Below are 9,100 nucleotides of genomic sequence, written 5' to 3' on the forward strand. Positions count from 1 at the left end.
GTTTTTGCCCAGAACGGGTATCTGAACGTGGTTTCGGGGCAACTTTTGGAGCTTTCTATATTTGTCCCACCTTGTCATGTGCATCTGGTGAGTTTGGGTCACTTACCTCATTGGGAAGGTGCCGTTACGGCCCATTTTCGAAATACACGTTTTCTGCCGGTTTGGGGGGAATCTTTTGAAGCTTTCTGTATTTGTCCCAACTTGTCATGTGCATCTGGTGAGTTTGGTTCACTTATGAAATTGGGAAGTTCCCTTTACGGCCCATTTTGCGCAATTTACGTTTTTGACTGGAACGGGTATCTGAACGTGTTTTTGGGGTAACTTTTGGAGATTTCTATATATGTCCCACCTTGTCTTGTGCATCTAGTGAGTTTGGTTCACTTACCTCTTTGGGAAGGTGCCGTTACGGCCCATTTTCGCAATACGCGTTTTCCGCAAGAACGGGTATTAAAACGTGGTTTTGGAGCAACTTTTGGAGCTTTCTATATTTGTCCCAACTTGTCATGTGCATCTGGTGAGTTTGGTTCACTTACCTCATTGGGAAGCTGCCATTACGGCCCGTTTTGCGTAATACGAGTATTTGCCGGAATGAGTATCTGAACGTGGTTTCGGGGTAACTTTTGGAGCTTTCTATATTTGCCCCACCTAGTTCTGTGCAAATGGTGAGTCTGGTTCACTTCCCTTACTGGGAAGGTGCCGTTACGGCCCATTTGCGCAATACGCGTTTTTGCCAGGAACGGGTATCTGAACGTGGTTTTGTGGCAACTTTTGGAGCTTTCTATATTTGTCCCACCTTGTCATGTGCATATGGTGAGTTTGGTTCACTTACCTCATGGGGAAGGTGCCATTACGGCCCATTTTCGCAATACACGTTTTCTGCCGGAAAGGGTATCTGAACGTGGTTTGGGGGTATCTTTTGGAGCTTTCTGCATTTGTCCCTACTTGTCATGTGCATCTGGTGAGTTTCGTTCACTTACCTCATTGGGAAGGTGCCGTTATGGCCCATTTTCGCAATACGCGTTTTCCGCAAGAACGGGTATTAGAACGTGGTTTTGGGGTTACTTTTGGAGCCTTCTATATTTGCCCCACCTACTTCTGTCCATATGGTGAGTTTGGTGGACTTTCCTCATTGGGAAGCTGCTTTTACGGTACGTTTTGCGCCATACGCATTTTTGCCCAGAACGGGTTTCTGAACGTGGTTTGGTGGCAACTTTTGGAGTTTTCTATATTTGTCCCTTCCGTAAGAACGCGTGTTCGAACGTTGTTTTTGGTGCAACTTTTGGAGCTTTCTATATTTGTCCCACCTTGTCATGTCCATCTGGTGAGTTTGGTTCACTTTCCTCATTGGGAAGCTGCTTTTATGGCCCAATTTGCGCAATATGCGTTTTTGACGAGATCGGGTTTCTGAACGTGGTTTTGGGTAACTTTTGGAGCTGTCTATATTTGTCCCAACTTGTCATGTGCATCTGGTGAGTTTGGTTCACTTCCCTTATTGGGAAGTTGCCGTTACGGCCCATTTTGGGCAATACGCGTTTTTGCCAGAAACAGGTAACTGAACGTGGTTTTGGGGTAACTTTAGCAGCTGTCTATATTTGTAACAACTTGTCATGTGCATTTGGTGAGTTTGGTTCACTTACCTAATTGAGAAGCTTTCGTTACGGCCCGTGTTGCGCAATACGAGTTTTTACGGAATGGGTATCTGAACGTCGTTTCGGGGCAACTTATGGAGCTTTCTATATTTGCCCAACCATGTCATGTGCATCTGGTGAGTTTGGTTCACTTACCTAATTGGGAAGCTTTCGTAACGGCCCATGTTGCGCAATACGAGTTTTTGCCGGAATGGGTATCTGAACGTCTTTTCGGTGCAACTTATAGAGCTTTTAATATTTTTTCCATAACCCTAACCCGGTTAAGTTCCGGGTTAGGGTTTGCTTCTGGGTTAGGGTTAGGTTACAGTTTAGGGTTTGGTTCCGGTTTAGGGTTAGGTTCCGGGTTAGGGTTAGGTTCCGGGTTTGGGTTAGGTTCCTGGTTAGGGTTAGGTTCCAGGTTAGGGTTAGGTTCCGGGTTAAGGTTAGGTTCTGCGTTAGGGTTAGGGTTTGGTTCCGGGTTAGGTTCCTGGTTAGGTTCCGAATTTGGTTCCGGGTTAGGTTCCAGGTTAGGTTCCGGGTTAGGGTTAGGTTCCGGGTTAGGGTTAGTTTCCGGTTTAGGGTTAGGTTCCGGGTTATAGTTAGGTTCCGGGTTAGAGTTAGGGTTAGGTTCCGGGTTAGGGTTAGGTTCCGGGTTAGGGTTAGGGTTAGGTCCCTGGTTAGGGTTAGGTTCTGGGTTAGGGTTAGGTTCCGGGTTAGGGTTAGGGTTAGGGTTAGGGTTAGGGTTAGGGTTAGGGTTAGGGTTAGGTTTGGGGTTAGGGTTGGGGTTAGGGTTAGGGTTAGGGTTGGGGTTAGGGTTGGGGTTAGGGTTGGGTTTAGGGTTAGGGTTAGGGTTAGGGTTAGGGTTAGGGTTAGGGTTAGGGTTAGGGTTAGGGTTAGGGTTAGGGTTAGGGTTGTGCTCGCATCGGCAGCACACATATTAAAATTGGAACGATACAGAGAAAATTAGGGTTAGGGTTAGGGTTAGGGTTAGGGTTAGGGTTAGGGTTAGGGTTAGGGTTAGGGTTAGGGTTAGGGTTAGGGTTAGGGTTAGGGTTAGGATTGTGCTCGCTTCGGCAACACATATACAAAAATTGGAACGATACAGAGAAGATTAGCATGGCCCCTGCGCATCTGGTGAGTTTGGATTTTGCCCATACGTGTTTTTGCCGAACACGGGATTCTGAACGTGGTTTCGGGGTAATTTTTTGAGCTTTCTTTATTTGCCCCAACTTGTCATGTGCATCTGGTGATTTCGGTTCACTTACCTCATTGGGAAGCTGCCATTACGGCCCTTTTTGCGCAATACGAGTTTTTGCCGGAATGCGTATCTGAACATCGTTTCGGGGTAACTTATGGAGCTGTCCATATTTGTCCCAACTTGTCATGTGTATCTGCTGAGTTTGGTTCACTTACCTCATTGGGAAGCTGCCGTTACGGCCCGTTTTGCGCAATACGAGTTTTTGCCGTAATAGGTATCTGAACGTCTTTTCGGTGCAACTTATAGAGCTTTTAATATCTTTTCCATAACCCTAACCCGGTTAAGTTCCGGGTTAGGGTTTGCTTCCGGGTTAGGGTTAGGTTCCGGTTTAGGGTTCGTTTCCGGTTTAGGGTTAGGTTCCGGGTTAGGGTTAGGGTTTGGGTTAGGTTCCGGGTTAGGGTTAGGTTCCGGCTTAGGGTTAGGTTCCGGTTTGGGGTTAGGTTCCGGGTTAGGGTTAGGTTCCGGGTTAGGGTTAGGGTTAGGTTCCGGGTTAGGGTTAGGTTCCGGGTTTGGTTTAGGTTCCGGTTTAGGGTTAGGTTCCGGTTTAAGGTTTGGTTCCCGGTTAGGGTTAGGTTCTGGGTTAGGGTTAGGGTTAGGTTCCGGGTTAGGGTTAGGTTCCGGCTTAGGGTTAGGGTTAGGTTCCCGGTTAGGTTTAGGTTCCGGGTTAGGGTTAGGTTCTGGGTTAGGGTTAGGTTCCGGGTTAGGGTTAGGGTTAGGTTCCGCGTTAGGGTTAGGTTCTGGGTTAGGGTTAGGGTTAGGGTTAGGGTTAGGGTTAGGGTTAGGGTTAGGGTTAGGGTTAGGGTTAGGGTTAGGGTTAGGGTTAGGGTTAGGGTTAGGGTTAGGGTTAGGGTTAGGGTTAGGGTTAGGGTTAGGTTCTGTGTTAGGTTCCATGTTAGGTTCTGGGTTAGGGTTAGGTTCCGGGTTAGGGTTAGGTTCCGGGTTAGGGTTAGGTTTAGGGTTAGGGTTAGGGTTAGGGTTAGGGTTAGGGTTGGGGTTAGAGTTGGGGTTAGGGTTAGGGTTAGGGTTGGGGTTAGGGTTCGGGTTCGGGTTGGGGTTAGGGTTAGGGTTAGGGTTAGGGTTAGGGTTAGGGTTAGGGTTGTGCTCGCATCGGCAGCACATATACTAAAATTGGAACGATACAGATAAAATTAGGGTTAGGGTTAGGGTTTGGGTTAGGGTTAGGGTTAGACTTAGGGTTAGGGTTAGGGTTAGGGTTAGGGTTAGGGTTAGGGTGAGGGTTAGGGTTAGGGTTAGGGTTACGGTTAGGGTTGTGCTCGCTTCGGCAACACATATACAAAAATTGGAACGATACAGAGAAGATTAGCATGGCCCCTGCGCATCTGGTGAGTTTGGTTCACTTACTGCATTGGGAAGCTGCCGTTACGGCCCGTTTTGCGCAATACACCTTTTTGACCGGAACGGGTATCTGAACGTGGTTTTGGGGTAACTTTTTGAGCTTTCTATATTTGTCCCACCTTGTCTTGTGCATCTAGTTAATTTGGTTCACTTAACTTATTGGGAAGCTGCCGTTACGGCCCGTTTTGCGCAATACGAGTTTTTGCCGGAATGGGTATCTGAACGTCGTTTCGGGGTAACTTATGGAGCTGTCCATATTTGTCCCAACTTGTCATGTTTATCTGGTGAGTTTGGTTCACTTACCTCATTGGGAAGCTGCCGTTACGGCCCGTATTGCGCAATACGAGTTTTTGCCGGAATGGGTATCTGAACGTCTTTTTGGAGCAACTTATAGAGCTTTCTATATTTGCCTAGCCCTAAACCGGTTAGGTTCCGGGTTAGGGTTAGGTTCCGGGTTAGGGTTACGTTCCGGTTTAGGGTTTGGTTCCGGGTTAGGGTTAGGGTTAGGTTCCGGGTTAGTGTTAGGTTCCGGGTTAGTGTTAGGTTCCGGGTTAGGGTTAGGTTCCGGGTTTGGGTTAGGGTTAGGTTCCGGGTTAGGGTTAGGTTCTGGGTTAGGGTTAGGTTCCGGGTTAGGGTTAGTGATAGGTTCCGGATTAGGGTTAGGTAACGGGTTAGGGTTAGGTTCCGGGTTAGCGTTATGGTTAGGTTCCGGGTTAGGTTCCGGGTTTGGTTCCGGGTTAGGTTCCGGGATACGTTCCGGGTTAGGTTCCGGGTTAGGGTTTGGTTCCGGGTTTGGTTCCGGGTTAGGGTTAGGTTCCGGGTTAGGGTTAGGATTAAGGTTAGGTTCTGGCTTACATTCCGGGTTAGGGTTAGGTTTAGGGTTAGATTCCGTGTTAGGTTCCATGTTACGTTCCGTGTTAGGGTTAGTTTCCGGGTTAGGGTTATGGTTCGGGTTCGGGTTCGGGTTCGGGTTCGGGTTAGGGTTAGGGTTAGGGTTAGGTTCCGTGTTAGGTTCCGTGTTAGGTTCCGGGTTAGGTTCCGGGTTAGGGTTAGGTTAGGGTTAGGGTTAGGGTTAGGGTTAGGGTTAGGGTTAGGGTTGGTGTTAGGGTTGGGGTTAGGGTTAGGGTTAGGGTTAGTGTTGGGGTTAGGGTTGGGGATAGGGTTAGGGTTAGGGTTAGGGTTAGGGTAAGGGTTAGGGTTAGCGTTCGGGTTCGGGTTCGGGTTACGGTTAGTGTTAGTGTTAGTGTTAGGGTTAGGGTTAGGGTTAGGGTTCGGGTTCGGGTTCGGGTTCAGGTTCGGGTTAGGGTTACGGTTAGGGTTAGGGTTAGGGTTAGGGTTAGGGTTAGGGTTAGGGTTGTGTTCTCACCGGCAGCACATATATTAAAATTGGAACGATACAGAGAAAATTAGGGTTAGGGTTAGGGTTAGGGTTAGGGTTAAGGTTAGGGTTAGGGTTAGGGTTAGGGTTAGGGTTAGGGTTAGGGTTCGGGTTCGGGTTCGGGTTCAGGTTTGGGTTAGGGTTAGGGTTAGGGTTAGGGTTAGGGTTAGGATTGTGCTCGCTTCAGCAACACATATACAAAAATTGGAACGATACAGAGAAGATTAGCATGGCCCCTGCGCATCTGGTGAATTTGGTTCACTTACCGCATTGGGAAGCTGCCGTTACCGCCCGTTCTGCGCAATACACGTTTTTGACCGGAACGGGTATCTGAACGTGGTTTTGGAGTAACTTTTGGAGCTTTCTATATTTGTCCCACAATGTCTTGTACATCTAGTGAGTTTGGTTCACTTACCTCATTGGGAAGGTGCCGTTACGGCCCATTTTTGCAATACGTGTTTTCCGCAAGAACGGGTTTCTGAATGTGGCTTCGGTGCAACTTATGGAGCTTTCTATATTTGTCCCACCTAGTTATGTGCATCTGGTGAGTTTGGTGGACTTTCATCATTTGGAAGCTGCTTCTATGGTACGTTTTGCGCAATATGCATTTTTGACCAGAACGGGTTTCTGAACGTGGTTTGGGGGCAACTTTTGGAGCTTTCTATATTTGTCCCTTTCGCAGGAACGGGTGTTAGAACGTTGTTTTGGTGCAACTTATGGAGCTTTCTATATTTCTCCCAACTTGTCATGTCTATCTGGTGAGTTTGGTTCACTTACGTCATTGGAAAGCTGCCGTTACGGTCCATTTTGCGCAATACGAGTTTTTGCCGGAATGGGTATCTGAACGTTTTTTCGGGGCAACTTATGGAGCTTTCTATATTTGCCTAACCCTAACCCGGTTATGTTCCGGGTTAGGTTTAGGTTCCGGGTTAGGGTTAGGGCGAGGGTTAGGTTCCGGGTTAAGGTTAGGGTTAGGGTTAGGTTCCGGGTTAGGGTTAGGTTCCGGGTTAGGGTTAGGGTTAGTGTTAGTTTCCGGGATATGTTTAGGTTCCGGGTTAGGGTTAGGGTTAGGTTCCGGGTTAGGGTTAGGTACCGGGTTACAGTTAGGGTTAAGTTCCGGTTTAGGGTTAGGTTCCGGGTTATGGTTATGTTCCAGGTTAGGTTCCGGGTTAGGTTCTGAGTTAGGTTCCGGGTTAGGTTCCGGGTTAGGTTCCTGGTTAGGGTTTGGTTCCGGGTTAGATTCCGGGTTAGGTTCCTGGTTAGGTTCCGGGTTTGGTTCCGGGTTAGGTTCCGGGTTTGGTTCTGGGTTGGGTTCACGGGTTAGGTTCCGGGTTACTTTCCGGGTTTGGGTTAGGTTCTGGGTTAGGGTTAGGTTCGGGGTTAGGTTTAGGTTCCGGGTTAGGGTTAGGGTTAGGGTAAGGGTTAGGGTTAGGTTTCGGGTTAGGGTTAGGGTTAGGGTTAGGGTTAGGGTTAGGGTTAGGGTTAGGTTTAGGGTTCTGCTCGCTTCGGCAGCACATATATTAAAATTGGAACGATACAGAGAAGATTAGCATGGCCCCTGCGCATCTCGTGAGTTTTGTTCACTTACCTCATTGGGAAGCTGCCGTTATGGCCTGTTTTGCGCAATACGAGTCTTTGCCGGAATTGGTATCTGAACGTCGTTTCGGGGAAACTTATGGAGCTTTATATATTTGCCCCACCTTGTAATGTGCATCTGGTGAGTTTGGTTCACTTCCATTATTGGGAAGTTGCCGTTACGGCCCAATTTGCGCAATATGAGTTTTTGCCCAGAACGTATATCTGAATGTGGTTTTGGGGCAACTTTTGGAGCTTTCTATATTTGTACTACCTTGTCATGTGCATCTGGTGAGTTTGGTTCACTTACCTCATTGGGAAGTTGCCGTTACGGCCCAATTTGCGCAATATGAGTTTTTGCCCAGAACGTATATCTGAATGTGGTTTTGGGGCAACTTTTGGAGCTTTCTATATTTGACCCACCTAGTTCTGTGCATATGGTGAGTTTGGTTCACTTCCCTTATTGGGAAGGTCCCGTTACGGCCCATTTGCGCAATATGCATTTTTGCCGGTATGGGTAACTGAACGTGGTTTTGGGGCAGCTTTTAAAGCTTTCTATATTTGTCCCACCTTGTCATGTGCATCTGGTGAGTTTGGTTCACTTACATCATTGGGAAGGTGCCATTACGGCCCATTTTTGCAATACACGTTTTCTTCCGGAAAGGGTATCTGAACGTGGTTTGGGGGCAACTTTTGGAGCTTTCTGTATTTGTCCCAACTTGTCATGTGCATCTGGTGAGTTTGGTTCACTTACCTCATTGGGAAGCTGCCATTACGGCCCGTTTTGCGCAATACGAGTTTTTGCCGGAATGTGTATCTGAACGTCGTTTTGGGGCAACTTATGGAGCTTTCTATATTTGTCCCACCTTGTCATGTGTATTTGTTGAGTTTGGTTCACTTACCTCTTTGGGAAGTTGCCGTTATGGCCCAATTTGCGCAATACGTGTTTTTGCCCTGAAAGGGTATCTGAACGTGGTTTCGGGGCAACTTTTGGAGCTTTCTATATTTGTCCTACCTTGTCATGTGCATCTGGCGAGTTTGGTTCACTTACTTCATTGGGAAGTTGCCCTTACCGCCCAATTTGCGCAATACACGTTTTTACCCAAAACGGGTATCTGAACGTGGTTTCGGGTTAACTTTTGGATCTTTCTATATTTGCCCCACCTATTTATGTGCATCTGTTGAGTTTGGTTCACTTACCTCATTGGGAAGCTGCTTTTACGGCCCGTTTTTCGCAATACGCGTTTTTGCCGAAAACGGGTATCTGAACGTGCTTTTGGGGTAACTTTAGCAGCTGTCTATATTTGTAACAACTTGTCATGTGCATCTGGTGTGTTTGGTTCACTTACCTAATTGGGAAGCTTTCGTTACGGCCCGTGTTGCGCAATACGAGTTTTTACGGAATGGGTATCTGAACGTCGTTTCGGAGCAACTTATGGAGCTTTCTATATTTGCCCAACCATGTCATGTGCATCTGGTGAGTTTGGTTCACTTAACTCATTAGGAAGTTGCCGTCACGGCCCGTGTTTCGCAATACGAGTTTTTACGGAATGGTTATCTGAACGTGGTTTCGGGGTAACTTTTGCAGCTTTCTTTATTTGCCCCACCTAGTTATGTGCATCTGGTGAGTTTGGGTCACGTACCTCATTTGGAAGCTGCCGTTACGGCCCTTTTTGCGCAATACACATTTTTGACAGGAATGTATATCTGAACTTGGTTTTGGGGTAATTTTTGGAGCTTTCTATATTTGTCCCACCTTGTCTTGTGCATTTAGTGTGTTTGGTTCACTTACCTCATTGGGAAGCTGCCGTTACGGCCCGTTTTGCCCAATTCGAGTTTTTGCCGGAATGGGTATCTGAACGTCTTTTCGGTGCAACTTATAGAGCTTTTAGTATTTTTTCCATA

The 9,100-nt window shown here is 47.3% G+C and overlaps 1 non-coding gene and 3 pseudogenes across 1 annotated transcript; all 4 read left to right on the top strand.

Annotated features, from left to right (window-relative positions):
- The first annotated feature begins 2,689 nt into the window (after window positions 1–2,689).
- LOC134411666 (U6 spliceosomal RNA) lies at window positions 2,690–2,793 on the top strand. Its single transcript, XR_010026362.1, has one exon. It is a non-coding gene; the product is annotated as a U6 spliceosomal RNA (small nuclear RNA).
- A 1,363-nt stretch (window positions 2,794–4,156) lies between these two features.
- On the top strand, window positions 4,157–4,225 carry LOC134411698 (U6 spliceosomal RNA; annotated as a pseudogene).
- A 1,569-nt stretch (window positions 4,226–5,794) lies between these two features.
- LOC134411718 (U6 spliceosomal RNA) lies at window positions 5,795–5,863 on the top strand (annotated as a pseudogene).
- A 1,253-nt stretch (window positions 5,864–7,116) lies between these two features.
- LOC134411684 (U6 spliceosomal RNA) lies at window positions 7,117–7,185 on the top strand (annotated as a pseudogene).
- The last annotated feature ends 1,915 nt before the right edge of the window (window positions 7,186–9,100 follow it).

Source organism: Elgaria multicarinata, chromosome 20 (assembly GCF_023053635.1).
Source record: "Elgaria multicarinata webbii isolate HBS135686 ecotype San Diego chromosome 20, rElgMul1.1.pri, whole genome shotgun sequence".
NCBI lineage: Eukaryota > Metazoa > Chordata > Lepidosauria > Squamata > Anguidae > Elgaria > Elgaria multicarinata.